Source organism: Sceloporus occidentalis, unplaced genomic scaffold (assembly GCF_023333645.1).
Source record: "Sceloporus occidentalis isolate IW3139 unplaced genomic scaffold, rSceOcc1.0.p SCAF_67, whole genome shotgun sequence".
Taxonomy (NCBI): domain Eukaryota; kingdom Metazoa; phylum Chordata; class Lepidosauria; order Squamata; family Phrynosomatidae; genus Sceloporus; species Sceloporus occidentalis.
Window position 1 is genome coordinate 2033158 of NW_028317047.1, and position 11944 is coordinate 2045101.

General features: G+C 41.6%; 1 non-coding gene across 1 annotated transcript; it reads left to right on the plus strand.

Annotated features, from left to right (window-relative positions):
* Positions 1-629: 629 nt before the first annotated feature.
* LOC149286619 (small nucleolar RNA SNORA35) lies at positions 630-759 on the plus strand. Its single transcript, XR_016277591.1, has one exon. It is a non-coding gene; the product is annotated as a small nucleolar RNA SNORA35 (small nucleolar RNA).
* Positions 760-11944: the final 11185 nt, after the last annotated feature.

Consider the following 11944-nt stretch of genomic DNA (forward strand, 5'->3'; position numbering starts at 1 on the left):
CATCCACGATGAGAGAACCGTGGAGGTTTCTGTCCGTGGCAGAGCTGGGGTCACTACAAAGCCAGTGTGCATCAGGGCCTATAACAAGCACATGGGTGGAGTTGATCTGTCAGATCAACTCCTACAGCCCTACCTCATTATGAGGAAGACAAAGGCCTGGTACAAGAAGGTTGCAATTTATCTAATGCAAATTGCAACCTATAACGCTTTTTTGCTGCACAAAAAAGCAGACACTGGACTGAAGCTGTCTTTTTTGCAGTTTCAGCTCGAAGTAATTTCAGGTATCTTGTACCGTGATGCACCTGGTCCCCAAGTAGTGATGGGAACCAACAGAATTGGGGCTACCCATTTTATTTTTAAAATCCCCCCTACAGCAAAGAAGCAGAATCCCCAAAAGAGATGCAGGGTATGCTACAGCAGGGGGCAAAGAAAGGACACCACATTTTACTGTCCAGATTGCCCTGGAAAACCTGCACTCTGTGTCGGTGACTGCTTCAAGCTGTATCACACAGTTTCCCATTTTTTATTTTTTTTTTGTTCCTGCTCCATTTTTGTATTTTTTTTTAATTTTTTGTTACATTTACTGTTTTTTAGCTTTTATTTGCTCCACCATTTTTAAGCGTTTTTATTTGCACTGTCAAGTGACCCCTGTGTCCATTCCGTGGCATGAGGGACCACTTAAGGTGCTAGATCAAATCCCTTCTTGGAGATAGGCCAGGCTTTCTTGTAACCTGTCCCTACTGATAGTTGGGTACAAGCATTTTTCTTTACCCAGATGTAAAATTCCTACTGAATTTGAATTGTTCATGTTCCAAATGTGGCCCTTTTGCCCCCAAACAATCTGACAAACCCATGCATGTGGGGTATCAATGTACTCAGGAGATGTTGCTGGACACATATCTGGGTGTTGTGTGACAGCAACATATACCAGGAGCTGTAATTTCACACCTGAAGTACAAAGTATGTGAAAAAAACACCAAAAACAATTACTATCCCAAACTTTGACAAGGGTTGGTGGTAGGATTAGTGCATGGAAAGGGTTAAACTATCAGCATCTAAAATACCCTGGGGTGTCTAGTTTTCAAAAATATATGGTTTGGTGGGGTAAATTTAATTTGCTGGCTTCAAAGATGCCCCAAATACCACATAGAGACAGAATTACCAGATTCAGAGAAAAATGGTTTTGAATTAGCAAAACGCTACTTGTACTTATTGCCCCATAACGTGTAGAAGAAAGCAAAAAAACATAAAAACATTGGGTATTTCTAAACTCGGGACAAATAGTAGAATCTATTTAGCATGTTTTTTCAGTAGTTTTTTATGATGAATAAAAGATTTTTCAAATAAAAGTGAGAAAATGTGTTTTTTTTTCAATTTTTCGTCATATTTTATTATTTTTATTATAGGAAATTACATCATATGAAAAAAATTTTGGTGTCTGAAGAAAGCCCTTCTTGTCCTGAAAAAAACAATATATAACTTGTGTGGGTTTAGTAAATGGGTTAAGAGAAAATTACAGCTAAACACAAACACCGCAGAAACGATAAAACAGCCATTGTCACGAAGGGTACAAAAAGTAAAATCAGCCTTTGTCACGAAGGGGTTAATAAAAGTAGGTAACACACCACAATTGGACAAAAAAATTAGCCATTAGCAATCACACTCCTATCATGCCAAGTCAGCCAGTACATGCTGGTACAGGGTGGCTGTAAGTGATGTGCAGACCCCATACTACTGGCAGCATCAATACACAAGAGGGGCAGCTAGCTAGGTTTCAGCATGTAGTGGCTGACTTGGCATGATAGGAGTGTGATTGCTAACAGCAATCACAGTCCCATCATGCCTAGGTTCCAGCACTTACACATCCATGCTATCACACACACACATTCATATACTCATTCATTCAGATTAATTCCCTCAATCACGCATACTCATTCAAACACCCTCCCCACCCCCTTACCTGCACTGCAGCTCCTCGATGCCGCTAGCAGACTTCAGCAGAGGGCGCGGGCTCCCTCTGCGTTCTCTGGTTCTGCACAGAGGAAGCAGGACTGGAGCAGAGTCATGTGATGTCACGTGAACTCTGCTAGGTTCCGCTTCCTCTATGCAGTACAGAAGACCCTCCCATAGGTAAGTAGCAGGGCTCGAGGTGCGGCCCACGTAAGATCGGTTGCCCTGGCTGCCGATCTTACGCGGGCCGCACCTCGAGGTCTCGCGGGCCGCATTTGGACTGCGGGCCGCATGTTGGACGTCCCTGGATTAGGATGTTTTCTATGCAGAAGTGTTTATAAAAAATAATATATAAATTGACTCTTGCCTTATATAGAAGCAGATCCTGTGAGGTCATGCTAAAAGCCCAGGCAGACCAGAAACTGCAAAAAAAGAGCCCCCACAAGCCCTCCCTGTAATCGCCAGTTTACCACTACCCGATTGCTCCATCCATGTTAAAGACGTCAGTGAGCAGTCCTGGCCGCGTCCCCCAAGGAAAGGCTCTGGGTAGCCTGGGACCACATGTCATTAAAAGTGGTTTAAATATATGTCCCTTCACAGAGATAATACAATCGCTTTTGCCCCTAAAATAGATTAATATTAAAATAGCAGCTTTCAGGATGGTTTGTGATAATTCTAAATTTGCATAAGTAAAGCTCTTCTTCAACCCTAAATTACATATGAAAAGGCAATCTAGGTTACAGTGTTCAGCAGGGTTAATTGACATTCGCTCCAGTATGTAATGTTAAGGATTCTTCATCTCGCTAAACAACAATACAGACATTTAGAAACTGAACATTTATCAATTCATCCATAAGTGTTTGCTCAAGTGCAGTAGATATTATGGCACTGCACTAGGGCATAATTAACCTCCATAAGCATACTTTGATATTAATACACTTTGGTATTGACATTTCTTTTCATGTGAAACATAAAGCATGCTATAAAAGCAAGCAAAATAGTTTGTTAATGAAAATAGTCTTCTCGCCTTATCTGTTTTACTCTGTGCGATCAGAGTATTAGATTCATGTGATACATGAAGAGTGACCTTTTTTCTCACCCTAACTATGATCTGTACTCTGATTTATTTAGTAAGACAAATGAATTTACATTTACACAAATGAAATCATCCTTATATTACCATGCATTTTCTTTTCAAGGTTAAAAAAGGACATAATACAAGACACTCTACATGCCTCAAAGAGGTTAAGAGGTAAAAACAGGACAGAGGGACAGTGCCCCAAGAAATGGACTATCCCATGAAAAACCAAGACTGTTGAGAGATATGGATTAAGATTCTGACTGGGCGAATCTTCGGTGACTTTGGGGATATATTACATTTTATTAAATAAACTTTGAGTTGAAGATAAATTGACATTAAATATTTCATGTCTCCAGCATTGCCAACCCTAGCCTGCAAAAGGGCTGAGGTATGCCTGCATAATTGCATTTTATAGTAATCTCACTAATTTATGCAAGAACAATTTTACCATTCTACAGGAAAAACTTACAATAAAATTGTAACTGTGTTCTACAAGAATGAAAGATAATAAAAAAACAGGGTACTTAGCTTTTTAACCCTTCTATTCATTCATCGGAACACATAGGTGGTAGCTTTCCCAAGGACTCCTCCTTCAAAAAGCCCCTTACAACAGATATATGTAAAAACAGAACAAATTCTGGGGATACAGCTTTACAGGCCATACAGGAAAAACTTGCCCGGGTTGTTCTTAGCAATGATAGTTTATTTGGGGAGATAGAATATTTCAACTCCCATGCAGCCCACAGTTTAGTGAACACGTAATCCCGATGCATTACTGTTGAGGCTCATGAAAAACTACAGAGGTTTTTATTTAGTCACAAAACAGTGACTTTCTATCACTTAGAAGAATCAAATCAGCCTTTTTTGTGGAAGAAACTTACTAAGTGTGGCGTTCATACATTATCCTGGGAACTCTTTGGGTTTGACCTGGAGTCTCAGAGAGAAGTACTGGTTTCTTGAGTCTCTGGGTCACCTTACTTTTTGTGAGGTCATGGGACATGGGTATTGGACTACACCTTTTCATTACCCACTTCCCCTCCTACTCCAAGCCCACTTAAGGCTGCCTGGAGCTGGCCCCGCTTATATGTCAAGCCAGCCTTGCCCCAAGTGTGGCTAATCCCCCACATGAAGCCACTGCCACACAGGAGATAGACCTCCCAGGTATACAAATAAGGGTCTTTTTTTTGTTGCATATTTCATTCCACCGTTTTTTAAAGTCTCTATGTAATTTCAGTAATAATGTAAAACATAGATGAGAATTAGTATAAATGAGGGGTTATATTTATTCTGTTTAATTATCAAGAATAAATCTTTTCAGAAAATGAGAAATATATTTTGAAGGGCAAATAAACCATATGATATAACCTATATTAAATTATATTTTTATGGTATTCCATTCACTGAACTAATCAAATTTCTTGTGACTGTAATTTCATCTTTCACAGCAATAACATCAAACTAGGGCTGATTTTATGAGCACCCTTAGATTTGTTGAATAATTTCAAATTAATAATTCATGATGGATACCTTATATGAAATGTACTGTATTTGATGATAAAATGTGAGTCAATATAGGTTTGTGCTTAAAGTATACTATATGTGGAAAGTGAAGGCAAAACATGAAAATCAGTACAATTGTATACAATGCCGGGTTCTTTTAGGCAAGATCTGAATAGCAGACAAACAAACTGTAAAATAAATGTTAAAAGCTGCACAATCAGTTTAATATGTACATTAAAATAGGAATGGCATTCAGGATTTCAATTCTTTCCAGAAAGATTTTTGCTGGTTTGTTTAAATATCAGGATGTGAAAAAATGATAATACTTACACCAGCACATATAACTTCTCTCTTGCTCCCACAGGAACCAGGTACAAAGGAAGTGCCAAGTTATGATGTCATAACCAAGGGCTCCCTTGTGTCTCTGATTAGAGCACGCAGTAAGAAACCTGAGCTCTATGTCAAAACACATTTCAGTAAATGACAATCACGTATATTCTAAAATATATAGTCAATGAATATACACCGCCCATATCATTCTAATCCATAAATATTACAGTTGAGCTGTAATTAGAAATGAGCAATTTGTGCCAAACTAATCTATTTTAGCTTCATACGAGAATAAGGAGTCATTAAATAATGAATCCTAAACAGTTCCATGTATCCCACAAATTGGGAAATAGCTGTAGTTGAGTATCCAGCATAAACATTTACAAATCAAGAAAATGGATTATGCATTAATTGAAGATGTTGTAGCTACCTAACATACAATGTGCTTGAGTTATTTACAGTTATAAATAATTTGGAGTAAGGTAGAGTTACTAACACAAGTAGTCTATTGATGTCTGAAATATCCCTTTGTAGTGAATTTGATTCATTCATAGCCATATAGTCTGAGCTATATTTCCTGCTGTACAGACTCAACCTGTAATCAGTCCTTGGTCTTGTCATAGCTGCATGCTATAATGCTATATTATATATTACCGTGTTTCCCCATGTATAAGACGCACCTTTTCTCGAAAAATGTGTGGTCTAAAAACCGGGTGCGTCTTATACAGTTGTTGTAGATTGTAGATTGCAGTTACTACGGTACTTCCCAGTACCTCCCTACAGTCACACTGCCGATTGGCCCCGCCCCTTTCCTCATATCATCCACACTGCTCAGACAGCAACTTATCTAACAGTAAGTATAAAATTAATATTTGGGCTGCTGAAAGTTAGGGGAGATGGGGGTTAATTTAGGAGCAGTTATGGTTGATGGGGTGTTTAGGGTTAACTTAGGGGTGGTTATGGTTAATGGGGTGTTTAGGGTTAATTTAGGGGCAGTTATGGTTAATGGGGCATTTAGGGTTACTCTAGGGGCAGTTATGGTTGATGGGGCCTTTAGGGTTAATTTAAGGGCAGTTATGATTGATGAGGTGTTTAGGGTTAATTTAGGGGCAGTTATGGTTAATGGGGTGTTTAGGGTTAATTTAGGGGCCGTTATGGTTGATGGGGTCTTTAGGGTTAATTTAGGGGCAGTTAATGGATGGGAGTGATGAGGATGAGTATGAATTTTATGATAATACTTTGGGGAAATACGGTAATATTTAATGCATGGAGCCACAGACCGGTCACCATAGCCACAAAGTCACTGATTTTGGGGTGATCCTGATGGAGCGGTGGCAATCCTCGGGTACCGATGGATAGCCGGACAAGAGCTCCATGACAATGGTTACCAAACCTTGGTCTCCAGATGACTTGAAGAAAACCATGGTTCCTAAGTGAGCTCTCTCTCTGGAACCACCCCAGCCTATGCCCCATCATGAGTCTAACACATGCCCAGAAGCAGCTGTAGCGACCAAAAGCTTCCAGGAAATCATGGCTGAGACCTGGTCAGGCGAGAGCAGGAAGAACACAAAAACTGGGTAAAGGAAGAACCAGGGGTACGTAGGACATGATGAAAACAGCTTAACTGTAAATACACATAATGAACAGGGTACACAGATTAAATCTAAGGGCATCCAGAAAATATTATTTGCAGTCCTATATCTGTGATACAGCCAATCAGTGGCAGGAAAGTGCTCCCACTGAAAAAGGCATACAACAACTTCTATATTAAGATCAAATTAATATCTGCAGTGGAAAGCCCTGTTCATGTACTGTTTGCAAAGGTCGAATTTGCATCTAGGAAATAACTGAATAGGGGCTCCTATTTTGCACCCAATCCCTTTCAGTCTCCATTGTAAGGTGTAAGCAGACTCCATTATATTTAAGTAACATTTGTTTTGGGAATTAATCTAGAGCAGTTCACATCCACATCCTGTCAATGAACTAAGAAGGCAAACTGTCATCTTACATCACATTTACCTTGTAAAGTGAAGTACAGAGCATCAAAATTCAAGATGATCCTAATCGAGACCAAATATGTTTAGCATTTTAAAGAGATTTAGAACATAGAAAATATAAGAGTAAGGTTTATTTCTTGTATCGGTTTATTCAATTTGAAATCCATAGTACGTAACAGAGCAAATGCTTTGCATTTGAAATTCAGAACATTTCAGCTTAGTTATAGAAATAGAACATTGAGTTATTCAATCCACTAAAATCAAGCATGCAAGTTTGACTCTTATCTTATGATGTACCGTATTTTTCGCTCTATAAGACGCACCTGCTGATAAGACGCACCTAGATTTTAGAGGAGAAAAAAAAGGAAAAAATATTTTGAGCTAAAAAATGGGCTATAAAAAAAGGACATCATCCTCCCGTCATGCCTGCACAGAAAAAAGCTGGTCAGACATGATGGGAAGTGTAGTTGGACTACAAGCGCCGTACTGCGCATGCGCCGGCGCCATACGTGACACGGCGCTTGCGTCAAATCCCCCCGTCCTCTCCATCCAGTCCGCCCTTAGCCGTCGCAACGGACCAGAGAAGAGGAGAGGCGGCGACAGAGGCGGCGGTCTCCAGATGAAGACCTCCCCTGGACGGCGAAGCGAGACAGAGACTGTCCGGGACACTTTTGGTGAGTACCGTATTGGCTCGGATATAGGCCGCCCCCGTATATAGGCCGCACCCTAAAAGTTTGGTGCTTTTTTAAAGAAAAAGTTTTTTTCTTTAAAAAAGCACCAAAAAACATACTGCCACTCTGCCCCCCCCGCCCCCCGAGATATGCTACCACTGTCCTCCCTCCCCGAGATACGCTGCCACTGTCCTCCCTCCCCGAGATACGCTGCCACTGTCCTCCCTCCCCGAGATACGCTGCCACTGTCCTCCCTCCCCGAGATACGCTGCCACTGTCCTCCCTCCCCGAGATATGCTACCACTGTCCTCCCTCCCCGAGATACGCTGCCACTGTCCCCCTCTGCCCCCCCCTCCCCAACTTACCGGAGCAGACTCCCGGGTGTCTTGCGGGGCCGGCGGGGGACATCTACGCAATACAACTTCCGGTGCGGCACATCCGGCACCGGAAGTTGTATTGCGTAGACGTCCCCCGCCGACCCCGCAAGACACCCGGGAGTCTGCTCCGGTAAGTCCGCGGGGGGTGCAGAGGTAAAACGCATCCGCACGATGCGCTTAGACAACCTCCCGTGCCGGCACCCCCCCCCGTGGGAAGTGCTGGCAGGGGAGGCTGTCTGAGCGTATCGGGAAGTAGGATGCAGGTCCCCTGCACCGCTGCGGGGGATCTGTATCCTAACCCCGCTGCCTGCCCGGCGCCCGGGACTGCATGTCCCGGGCGTCGGGCGCTAGACCCCGAATATAGGCCGCACCCCCACTTTAAAGTCTTAAAGTGGGGGAAAAAAGTGCGGCCTATATTCGAGCCAATACGGTATATTGTTGCCCCCCCCCCCCCCCTGCCTGCATCTTCGCTCCATAAGACGCGGCTGATTTTTCATCCTACTTTGGGAGGAAAAAAACTGCGTCTTATGGAGCGAAAAATACGGTATTTTAAAACAATACTATTGAAGGGACACTACAGTCATTATGTCCGCTTAAATGCATGTGATAGCTGAGTGGTTCCTTTACATTTTCATGGTGGGCCAGTCCCTACCCTTCCCTACTGCACAATTGCTTCTTGAGAGCAATTGTGCAGCGTTAACCCTTGATATGTTTGTTTACTCAGCCCCCAGAGGCTTGTTAAAAAAAAAAGAAAGAATTGAAAACATGTCTTCAACAGCAATGGACCTGGAAGTCAAAGGTAATTGCTGTCAGTTAGGTCTGCAGCAGTGAAACTAGGGTTCAATCTGGAGTATCCTAGTGATGATCAGCTGTCAATAAAAGGGGAAGAGATGCTCAGGTCATAAAGTAAAAATAACCCACAAAACACGCATTATTGATAAAAAAAAAGACACGCCTCGGCAACCAAGCAGGAGGGATCCAGCCTCACAAACAAGGAATCTCAGAACACCTGCAATCAATAATTGTTGATTTGCATAAACCTAGAAAGGATTACAAAATAATCTCAAAGAGTTTACATATTTATCAGTCCACAGTTAGGAAAATTGTTTATAAATGGAGACAATTTAGTACTGTGGCTGCTCTCCCTAGAAGAAGGCACCCAGCCAAGATGACTCAAAGGGCACAACGCAGAATGCTCTATGAGGTAAAAGAACCCTAGAGTAACAGATAAAGGCTTGAATGGATCGTTGGATCTGCTTAGCATTTCTGTTCATGACTCTACTAAATGCAAAACGTTAAACAGGCATGGAGTCCATGTGGGTACTGCATACCCACGTGAAAACATCATCCCAACAGTCAAGTATGGTGGAGGGAGCATCATGATTTAGGATCATGATTTAGGGCTGCTTTGCCTGGACAGCATGTCATTATTGAGGTGACAATGAATTCCCAAGGTTATCAAGGTACCATGCAGGATAATGTACTGGTTTTAAAAAAAGAAAATCTGCCTTTTGTGATAGTGTGAGTCAATGGGCTGTTGTTGAATGGCATGAGACAGGGATCCCCCTTGTCCAGTGGCGTCGCTACAGGGGGGCAAGGGGGGGCAATTGCCCCCCCTAGGATATTCCTTGCCCCCCCTGTTGCCCCCCCGCCGAATTTGGAGCCACCCAGGACAGTCCCCTTGACTGCTAATGACGGCACCATGCCGTCGCTAGCACTATCTTACCTTGATGGAGGTCTGTGGACCCCCATCACCAACTACCCCGGCGATCTGCCCCTCACACTGAAGGGCATCACCGGGGCCATCCGATCCGGCCGGTGACGGCACGCGCAATGACGCGATGACGTCACCGCGCAACTTTATTAATAACTGACAATTGTCAGTTAAAGCGGTATGGGGGCATGCTGCTTAGATGCCTGTATCTCAGGCATCTAAGCAGCTACAGACCCCCAAACATATACAGTTGGAAAGGTAATTATCTCACCTTTCCAACGGTATATAGCTTGTAAAAGAATTTTAAAAAATTACGTTAAAAAAAAATGTAAAAAAAATGATTTAAACATAAAGTAGTTAAACTTTAAAAAAAAAAAAGTTTACGTATTCTAGCTAAATGATCACTGTGGTAGCCAATGTTACCACAGCGATCATATAGCTATAAAAAGTCACATTCCCTTTTTAAAAATGGCCGATACTAATTTTTAATCCCATGATCCCTTTGATCATGGGGTTAAATTAAGCCAACGGTAGAGGGAGGCAATTTTTGAAATCCTGATGAACTGCAAATATTATTAAAATCAGCCATTTAGCCTGTGCGGTACGTGAGTAACCATCTCATCCCTGGAGCTCCTTGCATTTTTACTGCAAAACTTATTTTTGCTGTAAAAGTGATTTTTTTTTCTCCCTTTACCATCATTTCTTTGGGATTGTAAGGGGAAAGAATGGTGTGTGTGTGCTTCTGTGAGTGAATGTATGGAAATTATGGCGTGTGAATGATCAGTAATTAGGGTTGAAGCCTTGACGTGGCATTACTGTTCATGTAGGAAGTTAAATTATGGCACAAAAAGTACACATTTGCAAGAACTACACCCCTTGGCGCATCAAATGAGGGGCTGTATGTGTTTCTAGTACAAACCTGGAGTGCGCAAGACAAAAATGAACATGTCGCTATGGTTAGAAAAAACATATTTTCTAGCCAAAGCGACATATTCCATCATTATTTGTGCACTCAACTTTTGTCCTCGAAATACATGTAGCCCCTCATTTGAAGCTCCAAGGGGTGTAGTTTCTTAAAATGGATGAATTGTCTGAATGAGGGAGAGCATGAGTTAATGGGTGGATGAATTGTCTGAATGAGGGAGAGCATGAGTTAATGTGTTTGTGTGTATCATAGATGTATAATTGTGGAAGGGCAAAGATGGCACTAGCAGGATGTTTGAGCCTTGGAGACTGAGATGGCACAGGCAGGGTGTATATGGGACAAAGATGGCAAATCTTATGTGTGTTATCTGGGTGCTGGCCAGGTTCTATGTGGACAGTGTGGACGCCAGGGCTTGCTTTGGGGTGTGTAACCTGTGATCTATGCCTGTAATTTAGGGGGTTTTAAATATACCTTTAATGCTGTGTTTTTATGTGAATTCCAATTGATCTGTACCTGCAAAGCTGGGTTTGTGTGTTCTTCTGTAGATCCATATCTGCTATGCTATGTTTCCATACATTATTTATGTATACCTGCAAATACAGGGTTTGTATGTCTTGTTCAGTTGATTAATACCTGCAATGCTGTTTCCATGTATTTATTTGATCTATACCTGCGATGCTACGTTTCATATATTATTATTGTATACCTGCAAATACAGGATTTGTATGTCTGATTCTATTTATTTGATATATACCTTCAGTTCTGAACTAATATTAATATATATGGGCAGCAGGAACTAATATATATATATCAGCAGCAGGATCTAATATTAGGCCCTGAAATCATTTAGTGTATTGTGTTGTTTAAAGGATTTCAAGTATTAGTCGTACTAAATTGTGGCTTCAGGCTTCCCATGTTGAATGATCAAGTATTGTATTGTCCAATAACAAAAGTATCATTCCATAGCACATTACTTTTGGCTATATATATATATATATATATATATATATGTTTTTTCAGTGGTATGATTTAATGGTGGGAATTATTAATGCCCCCCCAGTTTGACTGTGGTATCATGTGTGCCCCCCCTATATACTGTTTCTAGAGTCGCCACTGCCCTTGTCCCCACTGTTATATATCCTGACCCTGGAGCCATTAGCACAAGCTAAAGAAGCTAATCCTGACATTCATGGTGTCCCCATGGGCAATACACAGCAAAAGCTTGCAGCATATGCTGATGACCTCTAGTTTGTGATTACAAGCTATTCATGCAAGAATTTCCTGTAATACAGTGAGCTGACCAATTTCAAGATTAACTATGCTAAATAGAAGCTTCATCAACACACCTCAGGCCATAGCAACCCAAGTAGCTTCTATCTCGACACATAGTCCAGGATGA